Consider the following 26,264-nt stretch of genomic DNA (forward strand, 5'->3'; position numbering starts at 1 on the left):
TGTGTGTGAATTTTTCTGGAATTTTGGAATGCATTTTCTATTTGATTGATAATTTCTCCCCTGTTTGACCAAAATGTTGACTTTTGTGACACATGATGCCATATGATTTGTGAAATTCTCATACTTAATTGGATGGACATGAAATTTGACATGTGATTAGTAGACATCTTAAGGTTTATCATGGTTTTAGTCCCATTCATTTCTCATATGTTGTCACTGATTTATGATTTATTGAAGTTGGTGCATGTTTGGTTGACTTCTATGAGCATGTTTGAACTTGCCTTGCCTTTCTGATTTTCATTGACCAACTTCCCTTTATCAAAATGAGCTGAAATTTGGTATGCTTATCATGTTATGGATGATGTTTGATCATGAATTATTTGAGAATTTTTTGAATTGTTTGTGATTGGATTTGAGTTGAATCATTCTGTTGACTCCTTTGAACTTCTATATGACATGTTTTGACCTAATTTGCTTATGAAATGATGGTGATGATTGATATGAGTATGAAACCACTTGGGTTTGCTTCTTGATTGATTTGTCTTGACTTTGGACACTTGCCTCTTGCTGTTTTAAACTTTTTGCCTCTTTTGACCCTAGGCTTGTCCTAGTGGTCTTGTTGCTCATGTTTAAGCTTGTTGTTTCAGGTTAAGCAACAAATGTTTCAAAGAGATCAATACAAGTTGTCTAAGTTTGTTTGTTCATCATGACCTAACTTGTTTGTTTTGTAGGTTGCTTAGCTCACTTGCCTTGAGCTTGTGCTTTGCACAACTGATTGACTGTATTATCTGTTTGGTTTATGCTGTTTGTTCTAACTTTGTGTCTGATATACTAACTGTGCTTGACTGATTTCAGGTACTTTAGTTGCTTTAAGTTCCTTGTGAACTTTTCTTTGCTTTACTTAATAGCAATTTGCATTGAGGTATAACTTCTTATCTTCATGTAGTCTGGAAGACCTGGCCTGTTACTTGGCCAGGCAACTGTCTGAAGTCCTCCTTAAGAGGCAATGTTTGTGACTGTTTACATTTGTCCTTGTATATATTCAAAGACCTCCTAAGTGAAGAGGCAATTGGCAGAACCCAAGGGATATGCAATCTATCCCCTACTATTCTGTGTGTCATCTGCTTTGCTCACACCACTGTGTTGATGCATTGCAGATACTAACCCAAGATCTTGTACGGTGGTACAGTTGAGCCGATATCAAATGTGTAGAAGGGTTCCCCCTTTCTGAACCCACACATTCTTGTCTTAAGCTCTCCCAGGCCAGGGATAAGAGCTGTGAAGTCTCATCTTCACTCACCTTTCATCAGCTTCACCCTAACTCTCAATGTTAGGGTTAAGAGCTAACACTACCCAGTTACAGTGGTTTGTTTGTTGAGGTTGATATGACCCCTCGACTAAAACCTAACCTTGTTTGAGCCCATTGCTTGCATATAGTGTATGCTACTTGTGTTTGTGTGTTTGTTTGGCTTGCTTCCTGTGCAAGTTAGGTTTAGTTTGGCTTGCTTCCTGTGCAAGTCATGTTTAGGATAGGCTTGCTTCCTGTGCAAGTTAGCTAGAAACCTTAACTTAGGGATGATTTGCATGATAACATCTAGGCTCGAGTCGTAGTCTTCCTAGGTGTGTCTCCCTCTGTTATCTGGTTAGGCTAGTCCTGTGTCCCTCCGTAGGGGAACTACATCGCCCTGATCCTCATACCAGATGAGGTACGTAGGCAGGAGATGAGCAGATCTCTCCGGGCGCCTGTGTCTTTGTTTTGTGTTGTTGTGTGCTTAGAAGCTGATGTAAGTCCATCGAGTGGCATTCGGGTTCTAGTGTGGGTTTGTTGGTTCGGATGCTGATGTAAGTCCAGTGATTGGCATTCGGGCTCCATGTTTGCCTTTGCCTGTGTTTGTTTGTGTGCGTGTCAGCCGAGCTACGAATGCTCTGATTCTCCTTCGTCCAAAGGAGATACGTATGCATAGGATGCGATATCCTAGCGAGCATGTGTCGTTTCCCCCAGTCCGAACTACTTCGACTCTGATGTCTATGCCTGATAGACTAAGTAGGCCCAGGATGCGATATCCTGCCGAGTCAGTCTTGTCTGTTTTCTTGTGTCTCTTTCAGCCAGTGTGTGTGTGTTTGAGCAGTGTTTTAGCAACCTTTTTCCTTCCTTTTGTGCGTGGATCCCGTCGAGTACGACGGATGCGTAGGGGTGCTAATACCTTCCCTTCGCATAATCGACTCCCGATCCCATTTCTCTCTGGTCGCGAGACCATGTCTTTCCTAGGTTTACTCTGAGCGTTTCCTTTCCCTCTTTTGGGATAAATAACGCACGGTGGCGGCTTTGTTGTTCTTGTTTTCCCGCCGGTTTTTCGTGTAATGCGACACCTGTTACCCAGTAAATGGTAATATCCTTCTCAATCTGTGAGTACTGTACTTTTGCCCAATACCCGGTAAAAGTAATCTACTTCCTTTATTTCTCCTACGGAGTCGTTTTCATGTTTCCCTAGGAAGTCTATATTTGATATGTTCATCCTAACCAATGACATATATTCTTTCCCTTTTTAAGTTTATCCTTGATATGTTCACTTTAACCAGTGACAGATACTCTCGCTTTGGTTTTCTGCCCAGTAAAAAGGTAGTTGTAATCCCTATTTTCATCTCCCAGAGGTTTAATCCTTGATAAGTTCATCCTAACCGATGACGGATTTCCTCCTCTTCATGGTCTTCTGCCCAGTAACCAATAGTTGTAAGTCCTACTGCGGAGTTTATCCTTGATATATTCATCTTAACTGATGACGGATATTCTCTTTTTAGTTTGCTATCTAGTAAACGGTAGATATAATTCCTATTCCTCCCCTCTGAGTACATCCTTGATATGTTCACTTTAATCGGTGACAGATATTCTCTTTTCAATATTCTATCCAGTAACTGATAGATGTAATTCCTACTTTTTCCCGGCAGTCTATCCTTGATATGTTCATCTCAACCGATGACGAATATTCTTCCCTTTGAGTCTATCCTTGATATGTTCACTTTAACCAGTGACGCATATTCTCTCTTCGTGGTCTTCTTCCCAGTAACCGGTAGTTGTAAACCCTATTTGGCTTTTCCCCGGCGAGTTATTCTTGCCCAATAACTAGTAATGAATACACCTCTTGTTGCCCTCAGCAAGACATCCTTGATATGTTTACCCTAACCGGTAATGGATGTCCTCTCTGTCAGATTATGTTATCTCCTTATCCAATAACCGGTAGTGGATAATATACTTCTGTTACTATTGTGTCGAAGATCTTTTCTTCCCCAATTGAGTTCGGGTGCATATTTCCTCAGTGAAAACGCCATTGCCTATTTGATTTCAGGCATTTCAGTTTTGTTTTGATTTACCTGTTTCCCCTGCAGATTTCCTTTTTTCCCCGGCTGAGTGTTTCCATTGATTTATGGAATCCCTCGTGTCCCCCAACAGTTTTAAGTTGTGGCCTAGCCTACACATAACCTTTTATTTCCTAGTGTCTCTGTCTCCCCAATGAGTTTTCCTTATGGAATGCATTATGCTCCTGTGGACTTTCAATCTCTCTAGATTCTTTTCCTTTGTGGCAACACTTCCCCCACATAGATTATTTTAGCATTCATACCATATGCATCATGAGGTCTCTTAGGGACCAAAATTAGTTTCTAGATATTGTTATTTAAGTCCATTCTACTAAGTCGATACAAATATTTTAGCCTTCATCTCCTCAACTAGAACGTCCTTAAATAGGGGTAGCTGTAAGACCCCAATTTTGACCCTAAGATCCCTCATTTTATCTCATCATATGCATTAGCATTGGGATCATAGCTTGGCATCCTCCTTACCCCTCATTCATTGGGTTTGTATTGGGAGAGATCACCAAACACATTTGATTGTATCATACTTCATTTTCTATTATTTACCAACCAAAATACCAAAAATATGTCAATATATAGTTTGTTGCTTTTGTAGGTAGTGGGTGTGCTCACATATGCTCTATCAAGCTCATATATAGGGTTTAAGACCCTCAATGTAAGGATCTTAATCAAGAAATTATCCATGTTGGATCTAATTATTATATATGTATCCTCATGATCTTGACATGTTATTTTGATCAAGAAATCATTAAGAGTTTGGACTTGGTTTGTCTGGGAAATCCTAATTCATCTGGGTATCTTGTGTGACTTCTTCAACAAGTTTCTTCAACAATTGATCAAATATTTCAATGGATACTTAAAATTACATCATATTATACATATATGATCCTCCATGAGTCCCAAAAGTCAATAGAATGTCAAGCTAGCAAGATGGTTCATGGTGGTTGAACAGAGAAAGTCAACTGACCAAAACTGGGATTCCCTATACCCTATCTCCTACGATTTTTGTCATATGAAAATGATTCCAAGATAAAAGCTCCTCTAAATTACATTCCAAATAAATTTCATGTTGAGGTCAAGAGCTATGTTTGCTTGGAAAGTCATTTTTTATGGTGAAAGATTATAGGTCATTTTGTCTGAATCCTAATTTGGAGGTCAATTTCCCAAGACCATAACTTGCTCAATTTTTATGAGATGAAAGCCATTCAAATTGCATGATCAAATCAAATATGTATACTTCAACTTTTATGTTTAGAGTAAGTACAAATTTAAATTTCAAATGCATGTGACAAGAGGAAATATTATAGGTCATTTTGGACCATTACCATTGAACAAGTGATATTCCTCAACTTCTAAAATTCATAACTCCTTCATGCCAAATCCAAATAAGGTCAAATTTGTGACCAAATCGAATAGATTTGAAAGCTATACAACTTTGATGAAGGAACATTTCTCATTTTAAGTCCATAGAAAAAGTTACCCAAGATGGAAGAAGTGAACATTTGACTTGGGACTTAGAAAATTTTCAAATATGTTTGATTTCCAAAACTTCCACCTCAAAATTCATCATGATCCAAGATTCAAATGAAAAAGTCTTCAACATGAAAGTTGTTCCCCTTGATCTCAACTTTCCAAAAAGTCTAAGATTATCTCCTTTGGATCAAAATTGAGGAACTTGCGCATGGCTTCATTATGGGAATTGTTTTGGCAAGATTGGATTTCAAGTGATCAAATTCTTTTGCATGCTTCCACATGATGGATTCAATACACTTTGCACATGAATTGGAAGTGGATTGCATCATTCCTAAGGCCCAAATCATTGCCCATGCATCCATGCAAGGAGGTTTCTAAAATTGGGCAAATTTCAAATGGTGCAAATATCAAGTGCATTGCCTATTTAAACAAGCTTAAGGATTCAGATTCATCATCAACACCTTGCCCAAGCTTTGCTAGCCTGATTCAAACCCCCACTGCCATAGAGTTTCTGAAGATTTCTCTTAAAATCGAGCTTGAACTTCATCTTCTGTTTGGAAGTTCAAACTCCAGAAATTCACTTCCCTTTTTTATCTCAATTGGTTTCTGCAAGAAAAAGGAAGAGAAAGCAATCAAATCCAGATCAAGATCAAGTGGAATTAGATCAACTCGAAGGTGATTTTCCAGAAACTTTTTCTCTTCGATTCTCTCTCAATTCTTCACCATTCTTGTTGATTTTTGGTTGTCTGAAGTCCTATCAATGTAGGCAAGAAGATTGAGTTGCTTTGAGGTCAAATCGAAGCAACTCAGTTCATGATCCTCAAAATTCAAATCCCTGTATCTTTTTATATACTTGGAATTGCACAAAATTGAGGCCAAATTCGAGCTCCTGAGCATTTTTTCTTTAAATCCACGTCTTGCTTTTTCATTTTGGTAATGGTTGATGGTGGACCAGTCCGGTGAGGTCCACTGGAGAAGAAGACCGGAGCTCTGGCTCCGGTGATGTGTTGTCATGCATCTCAACCATAGGATCCGGTTTAAATGTTTTAATCTCATGTGTTGCTTTTGATTACCAAGCCTATGCGCGTTGACTGAAGTGCATCATGGAACACGCGCTTATCACGATCTGATCTGCCACCTCAATTAATGAGGGAGATCAGATGGTTCTCATTTTTTTGAATTTCTGATTATTTCATTTAATTGCTTATTTTTAATTAAGTTATATTAATTTCATTATTAATCCAAAAAATATGGGACTTTCACCAAAAAATTTCAAATATTTTTATCTTTCATTTTCTGAATTAAAATTATTTTTTGGATTAGTTTTGATATTTTTCATGATTTAATTGCTTTTGTGCATATTTTTAATTGTTAAAATATACTTCTGACTTTTAAAAAATAGTGAAATTTTTTGTCCAAGGTCCTTTGACCTTCATTGACCTAGGATAAATCTCTTGGCCATTTATTTGGTGTTTTGAAGAGGTTTTAGGTTTTTGATCAAACGTAATTTAATTTAAATGCATTTTAGTTTGATTAATTGTATAGAAATTGTGTTGAGCCATTTTTATTGACTTGTGAAGTTTGACTATGTGTTTGGGCCTTAGTCAAGGTTGATTTGACTTTTGTTGGATTAAAATCATTGGATTTAGGGGATCGATGAAATGTACATTTCATCTCCCAAAATGAATGAATGATTTTAATTTGATAAAATTCCTCCCATGACCAAATAGTGTTTATCTCATTTCCGATCCCTCTTCATCTTCAATCTTATTTTATCCCATCCTTCTCATTGACCAATGAAGTCTCAATATCCTAAGGCTAATTGGTTCATCAATAACTTTGTGTTAGATGAACCAATACAAGTATGGATGAGATTAGGTCCATCCTTTGACCATTTTCTTTTTGTGTGTGGTATGTTTTAGGATTATGGTTCATTATACCATATCTCTAACATGCATTAACACCAAAATTTCTATTGCCCGGCCTCAGATAATTGTGACTTCTACATAAGTCCAATTATGATTGCTTAACATAACGCTAAATTTTAACCCAAAAGGCATAGCATTCTAGTAAGTGAGGTTGTAAGTCTCCCCCCTTTCTTGATATTATGTGGAAACTTGACCTTTTTTCCTTCAGTGAAATATGTCTTGGTTCAAGGATCTATGCTTGTGAGTAGAGGGTTGAGTGTTCTCCAAAGAATGACTTAATCAATTGAAAAGAAAAAACTCCACTAACATCTAATCAACTAACATTTGACTAACCTTTATTATAATTTCTTTTAATTTCAAGTACTTTACTTTATGCAATTTAAATTCAAGCCATTTACCATTTTATTTGTCATTTACATGTCATTTAACTTGTTTATGTTTATGCCATTTTCACTTTGCTCACTTGAGCCATATATTGTGATTGTATATATTTGTTTCTGGATCTTGTTTGTGTTGGTGGTCTTAGGACTTTAAAGTACATAATAAACAACAAAAAACCCTAAAAAATGTTTGTGTAGACTGTTGGATTTGATCTGAGCTTTGGATTTAGAATTAGGGAACATTCCCTGTGCAAAAGGACTTGGCCAATGCCAACATCTCTGAAACCCAACTATTGTGAAGTGAGCTTTCATCTGATGCAAATATTAAGATCCTTTTGAGTTCATCTGTTACATGTTCTTGATGCAAATGTTACTTTGAACCCGTGTCTAATGCCTTATTCTGAGCCATTCAAGGAGTATGCCATCTGATACATGGGAAGATCAAGAAGAAGACCATGAAGTTGCTTGCTTGGATGTGGCTATCTTTATTTGATGCCTTGCTCTTCATTTTGCTACTTGTTTATTGATATTGCTTGATTCTAAAGTCAAAAGGAAGAGTGAGTCTCTATATGACATTCTTGTCTATTGGATTGCATCCCATTGGTTAGATCTTTTCAACTCTTAATTTTTAAATTTTTGCTTAGGATTGGTCTCTTCATCTCCTCCTACTTCTTAAATTTCAAATCTCTCCCTCTTTTCAAAATCTTCTTTGCTTGTGATTTCTAAACTTAGATTTTATTGCAAATTAGAAACTTTGGCCTTATGCCATTGCATTTTAAGAAAATCTTTTTCTAAATCAAACTTGTAAATGAATCTAATCATATTGACTAAAAATTTCAAAGAACAAAAAGAACTAACACTCATTGAAACTCTTTTAGGCCCCTTTGTGCCTCCTTTAAACTTAAATTTTTGTTAAAAGAAATTCACTCACTTTGAAATTGTTACCACGAACTACGAGGTTTTGATCCCTTATTTTATGTTGGTACGTAGGCACAAGTCTGAAGGTCCTGTCAAACACAAAAAGTATAATTAACGAATTCTTTTCTCATCCCCACACTCTATTTATTACAAACACCATTTTATACCAAAAAACACATACACACATAAAAAAGGGCTCCCTAGGAGTACCTAGGACACTTTGGATGCTAACACTTTCCCTCTGTGTAACCAACCCCCTTACCTGTAATCTCTGGCATTTTATTAGTTTTGATTTGAAAACTTCTTATCTTTGGGTTTTGTTCGTACTTTTCCCTTTTCCGTTGGAAACAATAAAAGTGTAGTGGCGACTCTGGTATTATTGACGTTAAGTTTATCCATAACTTAATGGTCATGAATTTACCGCTACATTGTTGTTTTGATGAATTAACATGAATGAATTCCTATGATGTTAATTTGGGTTAGTTGTGTAACACCCCAAAATTTGCCCTCCTCATTCATGCATTCATTTAGCATTTCATATTGCATTTCATCATGTCAATCAGAATTAGATCCAAAAAAAAAAATTAATTAATTAATTAAATAAATAATTAAATAAATAAAATATAATAAAAATTTTGGACTTGGACCTTTCTCAAAAGCCCACTAAGCTACCAATATTAGCCTATAAATACTAGAGTTTCATTGAAACAAAAGCCACACAGAAGAGGAGAAGAAAGAAGAGAAGCAAAATACTCTGAGGTTTCCTTGGAACAAAACCCTGAGGAAAAAGATAGTGAGAGAAGACCTAACGGAGTTCAGAGCAGCCTCCAAACCCCGAAGGGAACTCAACTACACAGAATCACCTCTGCCTCACATAAACCCTGAAGATTGTTTTGTAAACCTCACGGGTGCAACTCAATTTCAATCAAGCTCTCCAATCAGGTTTGCCATTATTCCAATTACCTTTGCCCATGGGTTTAGTATGTATATGAATGTATAAACAATGCCTTGAATGTTTAACCGTTTAATTTTTGAGTGTATGCCACAGGGTTTGAGGTTTCTGAAACCATACTGTTATTCATGAAAAAAATGCTTATGATGTTTCACTAACCCTTTTGTTGAATTTTTGTGAGGGCTCACATGACTTTTGCAGGGATAACTTGCGTGGTTTCCCACTTTATTTGTGGGATAACCCCTGGAGGTTCATTCCGATTACCTGTACTGACTCACTTTTCTTTGATGGCATTAGCTTGGAAGGATCTCAGGGTTTCCCATTCCTCTAATTGCTGTTACTTCGGATCTTTATCCGCGTGGTACTTTTACATTTTTCCCGCATTTTACTGCTTTCCTAGCTGGAAAACCTCGATAGGAGGCAACGTTTGAGCCCCTTGGTGGCATTTTACTTTGAGATACATGTTTTGTGTTTTGTATTCATATCCCTGCAGGTAGCGCGGTTCCTTCATCAAGGACTGCCTTTTTGCCCTTGAGCATCCCAAACCCTAAAACCCAAAGCAACACGTTAACTCCTTCTACTACAGGCGAGTAAGTCTCCAAAGGTCGAGCATCCGGTAGATTGCGTAGTGACGTCGTTCGTCCAAAACCCAATCCATAACCCCGTAGTTAGCCGAACTACGTTTGGCTCTGATTCTCAGGCCAGATGAGATACGTAGGCATAAGACGCGATGTCTTAGCGAGCACACATCCCCCAACCCATAGGTCAGCCGAGCTACGAACACTCTGATTCTCATATTCAGATGAGATACGTATGCAGTGGATGCGACATCCGCGCGAGTCATTTTCATTTAACCCTTTTTTTTTGGTAAACATCACAAGATAAACCCACACCCTTTAGACAAGAACTACAAAAGTGGATCCCGTAGAGTACTACGGATGCGTAGGGGTGATAATACCTTCCCTTCGCATAACCGACTCCCGAACCCAAGATTTGGTTGCGAGACCCCGTCTTGTCCTTTCCTTTTTCAGGTTTACTTCGAGCGTTTCCTTTCCCTCCTTTGGGATGAATAACGCACGGTGGCGACTCTTCTGTCTTTTTCTTTCGCCGGTTGTTTTTTTTTCGCACTGTATTTTTCAGGTTGCGACAGCTGGCGACTTCACTGGGGACTGAAAGAAGTTGACCTCTTGCTGGTCCATCTGCCCTAAGCGAGTCCCTCCTAGCTTTTGTAGTTTGTTTGTTTATTGGGTGTTCATGCTTTTGTGCAGTTATTTATTTACCTGCTTTACCTTATTGCATTGTGTATATGTCATTGTTGTTTCTGTTGGCTGGCTGCTTGGTGATCTTTGTGAGATGAGTTCTATACCCGAACTCGAGTGCACTTAAGATAGGAGAATGGTATAGTCCTGTCAACTTGTGTGGAGTATTCCTTAGCGAGTTGACTTGCAAGCCCATTCACTTGGTGGAGGTCATGTTGAGATCAATAATGTCACATAAGTAAGTTGTGGTTAGACATTACTTGTTCCAATATAGACCTAAGAAGCCAAGGACCTTAGTTTACCTAACCCATCTTGACCTATTCGTAGGACGTAGTGCGAAAGTCGTTCAAATGTAAGATTTGATACGATTGTTACGCGATACTACACTCATAAGAGTCTCTCTTGAGAATATTGTTGGAATACGAGTAGTCGTTCCTCTGATAATTTCCGAAAGATGGGATTATGACTATGGGAACCTTTTGTAGAACATGTTTGGCAGGTTTAAACCTTAGTACACTCCTTTTGGGTGGTTCTTAACCTAAACTCCATGCTCGTGACTTGCAACAAACCCTTGATTCATGGTTAATCTGATCAGGTATCCTTAATATCAATGAAACTCGGGTGTTGATAAGGTGTAAACCATAATCCACCAAAATGGGTGGTTGATATTAAGGATAACATGATCCATCCCATGACCTTTGTTTGGTGTGCTCTTAATTTCTCTCCAGACAGTGCAACCTGACAGATGTTCAAGCAGATACATCAATTCTGATTGACATGCCTTTGCATTGCATAACATCATCTGCATATTTGCATCCAACATCTCATGCTTATTCATTTGCAGGGTATTCCCTTTCAAAACGGGGGTGCCTTAAAACTGAACAAGCAGTGCATCGCATACCATGCATATTAACCCTTGTCTGTTTTGCAGGTGTCACCGCAGTGTCTAATGTTTGTTCCCTGTATCAGGCAGTTATTGGTCCCAAGCGAGTCCACAGGTACCCGACAAAGGAAAATCGTCCATAACTAGCGATGGACCAAGTACAGAAAGAGCTGACTGATATGCGTGAAAGGATGGAACAGTTCATGACATTGATGACTGGTATGGCAGCAGGCCAAGAAAAGCTGAGGGAATTGGTTGAGCAACCGAGGCCCAATCCAGATTTGGAGATACCAAATGCTGAGGGAAACCCTGGTAACCCTGGGAACGCTGATAACCCTGTGAACACTGGTAACGCGGGTAACGCAAATGCTGATGGAAACCCGGGTAATGTTGGCAACACAGGGAATGTTGGAAATGGTATTGGCAGAAGGTACAATGTGAATCAAGGAATTCGGATTAACGGGCACCCCGTTACTGAAGATTATCAGTGTGATCAATTTTCTTTGCACGACGAGGCCCTCGAGACCACTCGCCGTATGGATGAGCTTGCTGAGAAGCTCAAATCTTTGGAGTCTCAAAATTCCTTAGGCTTTGATGTCACAAATCTTGGTCTGGTTCAGGGAGTAAGGATTCCTCATAAGTTCAAACCCCCTACTTTTGAGAAATACAACGGGGCTTCTTGCCCACGCACTCATCTCCAATCTTATCTGGGAAGGTTGGGAGCTCACACGGAAGATGAAAAGCTGTGGATGTACTATTTTGAAGACAGTCTAACTGGAGCTTCTCGTGAATGGTATTCTCATTTGTCTCGTACTACCATCAAGAGCTGGAAAGACTTGGAAGAGGCTTTTATCAAGCAATACCAATACAACTTGGACATGGCTCCAAATCGGACCTTGTTGCAAGGTATGTCTCAGACTGCCAAGGAAACCTTTAGAGAGTATGCTCAGCGTTGGAGACAGATTGCTGCGTCCGTCCAACCCCCTATGTCTGAAAGGGAGATGGCGGACATGTTCATGAACACTCTTCAAGGCAATTATATTGAGAGATTGGCTGCTTGCCCGTCAATCAGCTTTGCAGAGATAGTAATTGCTGGAGAAAGAATCGAGAGTCTGTTGAAGATGGGCCGAATTCAAGACAATAGTGCTTCCAACTCATCAGGTCCCAAGAGACCGTTTGCTGGTAACGGTCAGCGAAGAAAAGAAGGCGAGACAAGCGTTGTGTATGCCGGCAAAGGCAGGGGTAGAGGACGCCCTAATTATTATCAAGATCAAGTGGCCGCAGTCACTATTCCAACACCTGTTCCTCAACCGCAATATCATCCGCAACAACAACCCAGGTACAACAATCAACAACAAGGAGGTAATCCGGGTCAGCAGAGACACTATCAACAACGTCCAAGGCAGATGGACCGGGTCATCGAGCCAATCCCAATGCCTTATTCAGTATTACTTCCCAAGCTGATTGACATGAATCTGGTTACGCTGAGAACTCTGGTCCCACCAATCGATCCCAATAATTTGCCTAGAGGTTATGATGTCAACGCCAGATGTGCTTTTCACTCCAACACACCTGGCCATACTACAGATAATTGCAAGGCTCTCCAGTTAAAGGTACAAGATTTGAGAGATGCCCAGGCTATCAATTTTGCTCCGGTGCCTAATGTTATCCAGAACCCGATGCCGGCTCACGGCGGGCAGGGGATTAATGTTGTCGAAGTGGTTGAAGCTGGTAATGCCCAAGGCTGGGGCAAATTTGTGGAGCCAGTCATCAAAGAAGACAAGTTTGGATCAGGGTATGCTCCGGGATCTCAGAAAAATGAAGCCGGTACTTTCTCCAGCGGGGGTTTGGTTTCTCCCCACGTCGTCAATGCTGCAGATGAAGACAAGGCTGACAGCGACTGTGACTTAGATAGTTGGATTCGCCCGTGTGTCCCGGGAGAAAAGCTCGACAATTGGTCGTCTGAAAAAACCGTTCGGGTTACTCTACCGAAAGAGTGATTTTTATTTTTTTCCTTTATTACATGCATAATAAAGTCTTACACTTTGCCTAAGGTGTAATGGCTCATTTGTAGGGCCATCCATTTAGTTACGTTTCGCAATTATTTTTATCATCAATAAAGGACGGCTTTTGCAAACAATTTTGTGTTCTCTTTCTTTCAGTTTTTTTACTTTTACAAAAAAAATGGCAATGTTTCTTTTGTCGTTTTTCCTTTCTTTCAAAAAAAAAACTCTCATTCTAAGGTAAAGCATGATCCTCCATCATGCAGAGCCGACCACCCGGATCTCACTGCTAACGACACTGCTATGGCCAAGTATGACTTCGACAATCCTATCTATCAAGCCGAAGAAGGGGCTGAGGAAGATTGTGAATTGCCTGAAGGGTTAGCCAGATTGTTGAAACAGGAGGACCGAGCTATTACACCTTATCAGGAGGTGGTTGAGACCATCAACGTTGGTACCGAAGACGACAAGAAAGAGATCAAGATCGGGGCCAGTCTACAGGCCGAGAGGAAAGACCGTTGATCATGTACTTGACTGTTTTAGAAAGGTCAATGGGTTGTGTGCTCGGTCAGCATGACGAGTCAGGTCGAAAAGAGCATGCAATATACTACCTTAGCAAAAGTTTACCGACTGTGAACAAAGATACTCATTGCTCGAGAAAACTTGCCGCGCTTTGGTATGGGTTGCTCGCCGACTAAGACAGTATATGTTGACTCACACTACTCTATTGATATCAAAAATGGATTCAGTCAAGTATATTTTTGAAAAGCCAGCACTTACCAGAAAAGTTACTAGGTGACAAATGATACTGACAGAGTATGACATCCAATACACTTCACAAAAAGCCATCAAGGGAAGTGTCTTGTCAGACTATCTTGCAGAGCAACCGATTGATGATTACCAACCTATGAGGTTTGACTTTCCTGATGAGGACATCATGTTTCTCAAATCGAAAGATTGAGAGGAACCACTCCCGGAGGAGGGGCCTGACCCTGAATCCAAATGGGTTATGATGTTTGATGGGGCGGTCCACGTCAATGGTCGCGGAGTTGGTATAGTGTTGATCACACCGGAAGGGGGTTCATATGCCATTTGGTGCCAGAATAACTTTTCCCTGCACCAACAATGAAGCCGAATACGAAGCTTGTATCCTAAGACTTGAGGAAGCCGTCAAAATACAGATTAAATCCCTGGATGTATACGGGGACTCAGCTTTGGTCATCAATCAAACCAACAGGGAAATGGTGCTATGCTGGAACTACGTACCCAGAATTGACGTATCTCGGTCAGAGACGAATGAAGAAAGCATTTGGTTAGAAAGTGCGCTCTCGGGGGTATCAAGTAGGTGAATTGGTACTCAAAAGATTTCTTCCTTCCAACACAGATCACAGGGGCAAATGGACACCGAACTAGGAGGGTCCGCACGTGGTTAAAAGGATTTTCTATGGCGGAGCTTTGACGCTAACAACCATGGAGGGCGAAGGATTCCCGTCCCCTATTAACTCAGACGCGGTTAAAAAATACTTCGCATAAAATAGACCCGCTGGACAGTAAAAAGAATAGTCCAGGCAAAAAAGGGGCATCCCGACGAACCAAAAAAAAGAATAAAGAGGTTCGGGAAAAAATTAGGGATATATAAAAAAAAAGAGTACACCCGGTGAGTCGAAAACCCAAAAGGGCGGCTCAGGCAAAAATGGGTATCCCGGTGGATTGAAAACCCGAAAAGGGGGCGATCCAGGCAAAAGTTAGGGAATAAGAGAATGACTGTGATTTGAGTTCATCAGTGTTATATCACCGTTTCATTCAATCCGGCAATCTTCGAAGGTTAAAGATCGACTAATCATCCACTTCAGAAAGCAAGATGAGCAGAGCGTCTTGAGGACATACGAACCATAGCAGAGTCGAAACTCAGTGGGACCCCGTTTCCCCATTGCCATTAGGATAGTTCTCTTTTTATAGCGATCACCTCTTTTCAGGGATCAGCTTCCTGATGCCCTCGCCTATTCCAGGCACAAATTTTCTCCCCATTAAGAGTCGAATAATTCAGTTAAAGAGCCTCTTTATTTTTCATTTATCAGTTTGTTTGCAAAAATGTCCGAATTTTTGATAAAACATATTGCATATGAACATAATGGTGGCTTTTGCAGATGATTTGCACAGGAAAACATTTAAAATTTCTTTGAATGTGCTAAATCCCGAACGGTGAATTCAAACCGAGTAATTCCCCCGAGGCATACGTGTATTTTTGGTTGCAGGTCACAGGAACCGGATGCCAAGTCATGAATCCTCATCCCCAAGCGGTTGACAAAGTCTCTCCTCAGCAGAGCATGTTCCCCAACAGAGTTGACAGTATCCAGACTGTCTATCCCCAGTAGAGTTGACAGTATCCAGACTGTCTATCCCCAGCGGAGTTGACGGTGTCAGACTGTATCTTCCTAGCAACAGCGGAGTGGTTGCATGCCCAACGGACAAGAGGGTGGTGTTCCCAGTGTTCATCTCATCCCTAGCATTATTTCTAACAGATTTGTTCTAATCCCCAGCTAGAGGACGATTAGCAAGTTCATATCCCCAGCAAAGGTCGTTTCCTACGACATTTCCCCAGGAAGTGTTTTCCCCACAGACTCTCCTCACAGAGCCTCGCCGAACAAAGTTTCCATAGTTGATACTCCCCCCGCAAGGTCAACTTTTCAAGCAGCCAATTTATTTTTGGTGGCTCATTGGTCCCGGCAGACGGATCATTCCCCACAGAGCATTCAAGGATTGATACAGCGATCTGTTCCCTACCGGAGTTTGCTTCCCCAAGCAGATTTCTTTTTACACCATGCATAACATTTGCATTTGCATGCATATCATATCAAGTATACACATAAGCTGATAAACAGGTTCTTCCAAGCAGACTGAAGAATTACTTTACAACCAAGGTCATGAGATCCAGCCAGAGGATCAAGCATGAGTGATCCAGCCTGAGGGTCATTTTGAAGATTCAGCCTGAGAATCGTTTTCCCGTGATCCAGCATGAGGGTCACTTTTTGAAGATTCAGCCTGAGAATCGTTTTCCCGTGATCCAGCATGAGGGTCATTTTTGAAGATTCAGCCTGAGAATCGTTTTCCCAAGAGTCAGCCTGAGGCTCAATTTGAAGATTCCCCAGTGAAGTCGCCTACGAGCTTTATTTCCCCAGCAAGTCTAATTGAGGAGTCGTTACAACATGTTCTAGCCCGAAGAATATGTACGAAGCCCAAAAGTGGAATATGCTCGAAGTTGCATATCTAATATGAAGGTTGGGTGTAGATTTCAAAAGAGGGTCAACCAGCGCATGCCTCAGATGCGGGATCCTAATGATGGGAATTTATCATCAAAACAATCCAGATCTAGCCAGAAGATCGAAATAGATTCAGCCAGAGAATCGAAACAATTCAGATCTAGCCAGAAGATCGAAGTAGATTCAGCCAGAGAATCAAATTAAGTTCAGATTCAGCCAGAGGATCGACACTCCAGATTAAGCCAGAAGATTGATTCAGATCAAACCAGAGGATCAAAAGGAAAATAAACAGCGCGGTGTATTTCCGCGTTTTTGTGGTATTCTCGGAGCATAAATTTTCGGTTTGTCTTTGGTATTCAATCACAACTCACCCCGTTTGTCTGATAAGCTGTTCGCTTTCATCCTACTCGGGTTAGCTGATGATTGAATAGGGGCAGCTGTAACATCCCAAAATTTGCCCTCCTCATTCATGCATTCATTTAGCATTTCATATTGCATTTCATCATGTCAATCAGAATTAGATCCAAAAAAAAAAATTTAATTAATTAATTAAATAAATAATTAAATAAATAAAATATAATAAAAATTTTGGACTTGGACCTTTCTCAAAAGCCCACTAAGCTACCAATATTAGCCTATAAATACTAGAGTTTCATTGAAACAAAAGCCACACAGAAGAGGAGAAGAAAGAAGAGAAGCAAAATACTCTGAGGTTTCCTTGGAACAAAACCCTGAGGAAAAAGATAGTGAGAGAAGACCTAACGGAGTTCAGAGCAGCCTCTAAACCCCGAAGGGAACTCAACTACACAGAATCACCTCTGCCTCACATAAACCCTGAAGATTGTTTTGTAAACCTCACGGGTGCAACTCAATTTCAATCAAGCTCTCCAATCAGGTTTGCCATTATTCCCATTACCTTTGCCCATGGGTTTAATATGTATATGAATGTATAAACAATGCCTTGAATGTTTAACCGTTTAATTTTTGAGTGTATGCCACAGGGTTTGAGGTTTCTGAAACCATACTGTTATTCATGAAAAAAATGCTTATGATGTTTCACTAACCCTTTTGTTGAATTTTTGTGAGGGCTCACATGACTTTTGCAGGGATAACTTGCGTGGTTTCCCACTTTATTTGTGGGATAACCCCTGGAGGTTCATTCCGATTACCTGTACTGACTCACTTTTCTTTGATGGCATTAGCTTGGAAGGATCTCAGGGTTTCCCATTCCTCTAATTGCTGTTACTTCGGATCTTTATCCGCGTGGTACTTTTACATTTTTCCCGCATTTTACTGCTTTCCTAGCTGGAAGACCTTGATAGGAGGCAACGTTTGAGCCCCTTGGTGGCATTTTACTTTGAGATACATGTTTTGTGTTTTGTATTCATATCCCTGCAGGTAGCGCGGTTCCTTCATCAAGGACTGCCTTTTTGCCCTTGAGCATCCCAAACCCTAAAACCCAAAGCAACACGTTAACTCCTTCTACTACAGGCGAGTAAGTCTCCAAAGGTCGAGCATCCGGTAGATTGCGTAGTGACGTCGTTCGTCCAAAACCCAATCCATAACCCCGTAGTTAGCCGAACTACGTTTGGCTCTGATTCTCAGGCCAGATGAGATACGTAGGCATAAGACGCGATGTCTTAGCGAGCACACATCCCCCAACCCATAGGTCAGCCGAGCTACGAAGACTCTGATTCTCATATTCAGATGAGATACGTATGCAGTGGATGCGACATCCGCGCGAGTCATTTTCATTTAACCCTTTTTTTTTGGTAAACATCACAAGATAAACCCACACCCTTTAGACAAGAACTACAAAAGTTGATCCCGTAGAGTACTACGGATGCGTAGGGGTGCTAATACCTTCCCTTCGCATAACCGACTCCCGAACCCAAGATTTGGTTGCGAGACCCCGTCTTGTCCTTTCCTTTTTCAGGTTTACTTCGAGCGTTTCCTTTCCCTCCTTTGGGATGAATAACGCACGGTGGCGACTCTTCTGTCTTTTTCTTTCGCCGGTTGTTTTTTTTTCGCACTGTATTTTTCAGGTTGCGACAAGTTGTTGTTGTTGTTTGTTGTTGTTATTGATGTCGTAACATTGATTAATTTTTGCATATGATGAAAAATATGTTGGAACAAAATTGTTCATATCCCTTGAATTTTGATGATAAAAAACTACTTAAAGAACAATTGGGTATACTAACATATGTTTGAGTACGCATGATCATAAGCTTAAAATTAAAATCAGAACTGACCCTAATAAAAGCATAGAGAAGCTAAAAGAATTAGATTCTGAAGGATCAGAATCTAATGACTTTGAACTTGGTATCTCAGCTTCTGAAGGATCAGAATCTGATTGTGGTATCTCAGCTTTTGGTGACAGCTCAGACTCTAAAGAGCTCAGCTAAAGGTGTTTAGTCTATGATCCGTACTGTGTCTCCAAATCAGATCAATCTTGTCAAACGCCAGATTATGGGAAAAATTTAACTAGTGTTTCTTTATGCAAAGCTTAAGGAAAGTTGATGTGACCTTTTAGTTTGCCCCGACTTTCTTGGTAGATACATAGTATGAGAAAGACACTATGGACAAATCTATTACACAATGGATGCAAATCTTAATAAGATTTATCTTCCAATGTCTATCTTGGAAATTCTTCTCAACAAAGAACACTTGTGCAAGTCTCCTTCTAATGACTCTTTTCCTGTCTCTATAAAAAGGAGTTGAAGACTTGAAGGAAGGTTACAACACTACAACAAACAAACAAACATTATAACGAGCATAACTTTCAGCTAAAGTTTTTATAACTGTTTATTACACAAGTCTTAAGACTTCTTATCTTTATATATATTAGAAATCTTAAGTGTTAAGGACCTTTGTTGTTGTTGTTGTATCACTTCTACACTTCTGATTATACATCACGTATATTTGTTAATCTATTATACTAAACTATTTGTTTAGAGCAGAGGAAGTCCCTTGCTAGTTTGCTTGAGTCGTGGAAGTCCACTACTGGTTTGCTTGAGCAGTGAAAGCCTCTACCTGTGTGCTTGAGCATAAGTCTTTTGCTAGGTTGCTCAAGCAGAAGTCTCTTTCTAGTGTGATTGAGCCATTGAAGTATATTTCTAGTTTGCTTGAGCAAAGTGTAATAAATTTGATTATAGTGAATTTCTCTTGTTGAACAAGGGGATTGTACTACTCTAAGTTTAAGAGAGGAACCTGGATAACTTTGTGTGTTTCTTTATCTCTTGCTTCTGATTGTTACTCGTTCCACTGCTAATAACTCTGATCAAATTTTGAACTTGTTCTGATTTTGAAGTTTTTTTTCAAAAGAAAAAAGAATTAACATACATAACTAAACCCACCTTCTTGTGTATTTTCTCACCTTCATTTGGCATCAGAGCACAGTCTGTGCTAAACACTTTATAGTGGTGTAGAAAAATATGTGTTCCATTATGTTGGGTGATTCTGGAAAAACTAGTAATGATGGTATACCCTATGACTATAATACTACTGAGAAAAGTCATTACATGGCTAAACCCCCCACATTTAATGGTGACTCCACTCAGTTTGAATGGTGAAAAAGTAAAATGTATACTTATATCACTGGTCTTGATGATGAGTTGCAGGATATCCTTAAAGATGGCACTAACATTGAAGTTAAAGGTGTTGGAATGGTAAAATATATGCAAACACTCACACCAACTCAAAAGAAAATTTACAGAAAACATCATATAGTTAGAGGCATTCTGATATAAGCTCTACATCACTCTAACTACATCAAGATCATTGATAAGTCAATTGCTAAGACTATCTTTGATTTTTTATGTTCTACTTATGAAGGGAACCAAGAAGTCAAAGAGGCTAAGGCCAACCTCTAGTACAACATTATGAGTTGTTCATAATGAAGAATGATGAAGATATTGAAACCATGTTTTCTAGGTTTCAAGTTCTTGTATCAGGCCTTCAGGTTCTGAAAAAAATCTACACTACATCTAACAATGTTAAGAAAATCTTGAGAAGTCCCCATGCTAGATACATACCTAAGGTCACAACTATTTAGGAGGCTAAAGACCTGAATACGCTGAGCCTTTAAATTATGATAAGAAACCTTTAGATCCATGAGATGGAGTTGAATAGAGATGAGTCTATAAATAAACCTAAAACTCTAGCTTTGAAGTTAGTAGCTGCAAAAATCTGGTGGTAAAGCCATCAGATCCTAAAAATTCTGGAAATCAGAAGAAGCTTATTATGAATAAGTTTCTAATGGTGACTCTGATGATGAGGAAATAACCTTTATTATCAGGAGGCTTCGACAACTGGAAAAAAAAAGAAACAAGATATTATCTGCTAGAAGCAGTGGCTTCAGAGGATCTAGTTCTAAAGACAAAGTAAATGATCTGAAGAATTCTTCCAATTGTAAGAAGCCTGGTCATTTGAAAGTTGAGTGTCCTGATCTGTAGAAATACATACCAAAGAAAGGAAGATTTCTAGAATGATAACTTCAAAAGTAAATTCAAGAGTTTCATGGCAGCATGGGATAAACTTGATAATAAAGACGATTTAGATAAAGATGGAGGAGAAGCAAATTTGGCTTTGATGGTTCTCACATCCTCTAACACAGAATATGAATTAACTTCTGGTTCAAAGTCTAAAGAATAAGATAAGGTATTTTCTAATATATCTCGTTCTAATCTATTCTCTTTCACTCAATACCTCATGAGTCGTTGCCAAGACAAGGCAAGACACGTGAAAACATTGAAAAAGAAGTATGATCTTCTGAAAGAAGAACTAAAATCTTCTCAAAATAAAGTTGAATCTTTAGAAAAAGATCACATTTCTCAAGTAAATAAAGTGCCTGATAAACCTTTGAGTGAACACAAAATGGCTCTTCAAGATTTTATCATAACCGGTGTTGAGAGAACAAAAATTGCTTCCATGATATATGGAGTAAGTAAGAGAAAAGGAGAAGGTCTGGGTCATAGTGAAAAATGTGATAATCAAAATACTCAACTCTTGAAAAAACCCTCAGACCCTTCTTCTTCAAGTAGTGCTCAAATAGAACTGAAAACTTATTTTGTGCCTGCTTCTGATAAAGGAAAAATCCTAAACCAATTAGAACCTGAGATAACATAATCAAAGGTTCTGAACAAATCAATACATGAGACTTCAAAGTCAAAGGTCCTGAAGAAATTAGAACCTAACATTCAGAAATCAAAGATTCTGAAGAATCCAGAACCCAAAAATCTCAAGTCAAATGTTCTAAAGATATCAGAACCCAAGACTTATAGATCAAAGGTTCTGAAGGGTTCAGAAGCCAAAGTCAAAACTTATCCAAGACAAAACTATTATAAGAAAAAAGTTTGGAATGAGTCTAGACCCTTTTATCAGGTAAAGGCTTGGAATAAGAAGAAGTATGTCAGAACTAACAATATAGGGCCCATAAGATTATGGGTACCTAAATCTAAAATTATGTTTGTTGCAGATATGCCTAAAGGGAGAAACAAGACAACAATCATGGTACCTGGATAGTGTCTGCTCACGTCATATGAAGGAAGTGTGGGGTTTGGAGAAGGACAGAAAGGGAAGATCATTGGTATGGGTACTATTGGTAATTCCTTAATCTCTGTTAATAATGTTTGGTTAGTAAGTGGACTCAAACATAAGCTATTGAACATTGGTAAATTTTGTGATAATGGTTATGAAGTCTTGTTTAATAAGAACTTTTGTTCAATCATCAATGAATCTAACAAATCCATTTTATTCAAAGGTAAGAGTAAGGGAAATGTTTATAAAATTAATATTTTTGAATTGATTGATCAGAAGGTAGTTTTTCTTATGTCAGTGAGTGATAAGAAATGGGTCTGGAACAGAAGGTTAGGTCGTGCTAACTAGAGATTGATCTCTAAACTTAGCAAGCTACAACTTATTAAAGGGCTACCAGATCTTACGTATCACTCAGATGCTCTATGTGGAACATGTCAAGTAGGAAAGATTAACATAACTTATTTTAAATCTAAAAACACTGTCTTTACCTCTAGACCCTTAAAATTACTTCACATTGATTTATTTGGTCCTGTTGGGGTTGCTTCAATTAATGGGAAGAAATATTGATTAGTAATTATCGATGACTATAGCACATGGACTTGGGTTAAAATAATTAGATATAAAGATAAATCATATGAGGTATTTCATATCTTCTGCACACAAGTTTAGTCTGAAAATGAATCAAAAATTCTAAAAATTAGAAGTGATCATATTGGTGAGTTTAAAAATGAGCAATTTAAGATTTTTGTGATAAACATGGAATTATCCATGAGTTCCCTTCTCTTAGAACTCCTCGGTGAAATGGGATTTTAGAAACAAAGAATAGATCCTTACAAGAGATGACTAGAGTCATGATCCATGAAAATCATCTTCCTAAATACTTATGGGTAGAAGTTGTTAATACATTTTGTTATGTTCAGAAGAGGATCTATATCAGACAAATTTTGAATAAAACATCATATGAATTGTTTAAATGAAGAAAGCCAAACATATCTTATTTTCATTAGTTTGGTTGTACATGTTACATTCTGAACAATAAAGTCTATTTAAAGAAATTTGATGCTAAAGCTCAAAAGGGTAATTTTTTAGGACACTTTGAACAGTCTAATTCATACAGAGCGTATAACTCTGAAACCAGAATGGTTGAAGAATGAATACATGTCAAATTTGATAACAAAGGGTCTGACTATGATGTATCATAGCCTGTTGAAAGTTTTGCTAATATTCAGGTTTCTAAAGATTATCCAGAAGCTGGACCTTCAAAAGTTAGGAGCTCAGAAGTTGGAGGCTCAGAAGCTGGTGAACCAAAAGCTAGCCCAATTTTTGAAGCTCACCTTGAAATTTCAAATTATAAAGAAGATCAAGATGGTTCAAAAGTTACATCTCCACCCAAGAAATCTTTCAAATATAAAGCCTCTCATAGAGAAGAGCTAATCATTGGGAATAAGGATGATCCCTTAAAGACTAGATCAACTTTTCGAGATGAAAAACATATGCTATGGTTTATTTCCTTAACAGAGCTATCTTCTGTTGATAAAACTTTATCTGATGATGGACAGACTGTAGCTATGCAAGAAGAGTTGAACTAGTTTAAAGGAATGATGTTTGGGATCAAGTTCCTAGACCAAGTCAGAAGAACATTATTGGAACAAAATGGATGTTCAAAAATAAACTAAATGAGCAAGGAGAAATGGTAAGAGATAAGGCTATACTTGTAGCTCAAGGTTACAGTCAGTAAAAAGGTATATATTTCTCTGAAACCATTGGACATATTGCAAGGTTAGAGGTGTAACGGTAAATTTATGACCATCAAGCTATGGATAAACTTGACGTCAATAAAACCAGAGCCGCCATCGCGCTTTTATTGTTTCCAAAGGAAAAGGGAAAAGTACGAAGAAAACCCAAAGATAAAAAGTTTTCAAATCAAAACTAATAAAATGTCAGAGATTACAGGTAAGGGGGTTGGTTACACAGAGGGAAGGTCTTAGCACCCAAAGTGTCTTAGGTACTCCTAGGGAGCCCTTTTTTGTGTGCAAGTGTTTTGGTCAAAATGGTATTTGGTAAAATATAGAGTGGGGGGATGAGAAAAGAATTCATTAATTATATTTTTGTGTTTGACAAGACCTTTGGTCTTATGCCTACGTACCAACATAAACATGAGGGATCAAAACCCCGTAGTTCGTGGTAAAAATTTCAAAGAAGTTGGTGAATTGATTTTAATCAAAAGTTTAAAAGAAAGGGCACAAAAGGCAAAAGATTTGAATGAGGTTGTTAGTTCTTTTTGTCTTTTTGAAATTAAAGTCAATATGGTTAAGTTTATTCACAAATTTGTTTTAAGAAAAATTTTTAAAAAAAAATCATTGGCATAAGGCCAAAGTTTCTAATCATTAAAAGATTTCTAAGTTGAAAGCACAAACAAAGAAGGTTTTGAAAAGAGGGAGAGATTTGAAATTAAAGAAGTGGGAGGAGATGAAGAGGCTACTCTAGACAAAAATTAAAAGTTAAGAGTTGAAAATATCTGACCAATGGGATGCAATCCAACAGACAAGAATGTCATACAGAAGCTCATTTTCCTTTTGGACTTTAGCAAGAAACAAGCATAAGAAATATCCAAGCAACCAATATGAAGACCAAGGCATCAAATAAAGATAGCCATAATATCCAAGCAAGCACTTCAATAGCTAGAGGTCTTCAATGTATCAGATGAAAATATTCCTTGTGGTAAACTCAGAAGCAATCATCAGACATCAATAATAATAACAGTATAACAATCAAGTACAAAGACAAAGAGACAGATGAATAAAGGGAACTCCAGGTCTTGCATCAGATGAAAGGCACAGTCAGGGATGACTCAGTCTTAAATAGTGGCATTAGCCAAGTCCTCAAAGCATAGGGAGGATGCCTTTCCTTAGTCTAAAAGTTCAGATCAAGTCAAACAGTCCACCAAGATGTTATTTAGGGTTTTTATTGTTATTAGGTGTTTTAAGTTCCTAAGACCACAAAAAAAACAAAGACAAGCAAAAAATATATACAATCACAAGATATGGCTCAAATGAGCAAAGTCAAAAGGACTTGAAACATAAACAAGTTGCATGAAATATAAATGGCAATGAATGATAAAGGTACTTAAATTTAAAGTACATAAAGTAAATGACTTGAAAGTAAAGCAACATTAATAGGAAATTAGTCAATGGTTAGTCAAATATTCTTGAAGAGTTTTAATTGTTTAAGTCATTCTTTGGAGAACACTCAATCATTCATTCAGAAGTATGAATCCATGAACCATGACATCATCCATGCGAAGGGCTCCAACTTGGATAAATCAACAAGTATGCCACTAGCTCTCATGAATGGAAAAAAGGTCAAGTTTTCACACAATGCCATGAAGAATGGGAGACTTACAATCTCATTTACTAGAATGATATGCCTTGCGGGACAAATTTAGCTCTATGTTAAGCAATTGTAATTGGACTTATGTAGAAGTCACAACTATCTGAGGCCGGGCAATAAAAATATAGGTGTTAATGCATGTTAGAGATTTAGCACAAAGAACCAAACTCCTAAAACATATCACACACTAAAAAAAGGGAGGGACCTATCTCAGTCAGACTCATGTTGATTCATCTGACACAAGGTCATAGATGAATCAACTAACATTAAACATGAAAAAAACTTATTGGTCAATAATGGATTGGGAAAGAATAGGGATGAAGATGAAGAGGGAAGGGGAAATAGAAACCCGAATTGATCACAAGAGGAAATTCATCTGATCAATACTATCCATTCATTTTGGGAGATGAAATGTACATTTTATCAATCCCCTAAATCCAATAGTATTGGTCAAACAAAAGCCACACCTGTAACACCCCGATAATAATATGATAATTATTTAAATTAAGTTAATAATATATTTATTAATTTAATTAGATAAATTGGATTATTATTATTATTATTTTGGAATTATTGAATTATTATTATTATTGGAATAATAATATAAATTAGAAAATATATATAAGTGTGAAATAAGGAAAAAGAGTTCCATTTGGTAAAAAGAAAGTTTCACGTGAAACAGAGAAGCGATTGAGGAAGAGGAAAAGGGCAAAGAGGCAGAGCAAGAGGAAGAAGGTTGAAGAAGAGAAGAGCTTGGAGCTTGAGATTCGCCGGATTAACTCAGGTAAGGGGGGTTTATCGTCGTTTAATGGGTATTATGGGTTAGCATGTAATGGGTAGTGATAAACCGTGAATTGACCCTAATTGGGATTTGGAATGCTGAAAAAATTGGGATGAATAAGTTGTGTAAA

This window comes from Lathyrus oleraceus, chromosome 7 (genome assembly GCF_024323335.1).
Source record: "Lathyrus oleraceus cultivar Zhongwan6 chromosome 7, CAAS_Psat_ZW6_1.0, whole genome shotgun sequence".
NCBI lineage: Eukaryota > Viridiplantae > Streptophyta > Magnoliopsida > Fabales > Fabaceae > Lathyrus > Lathyrus oleraceus.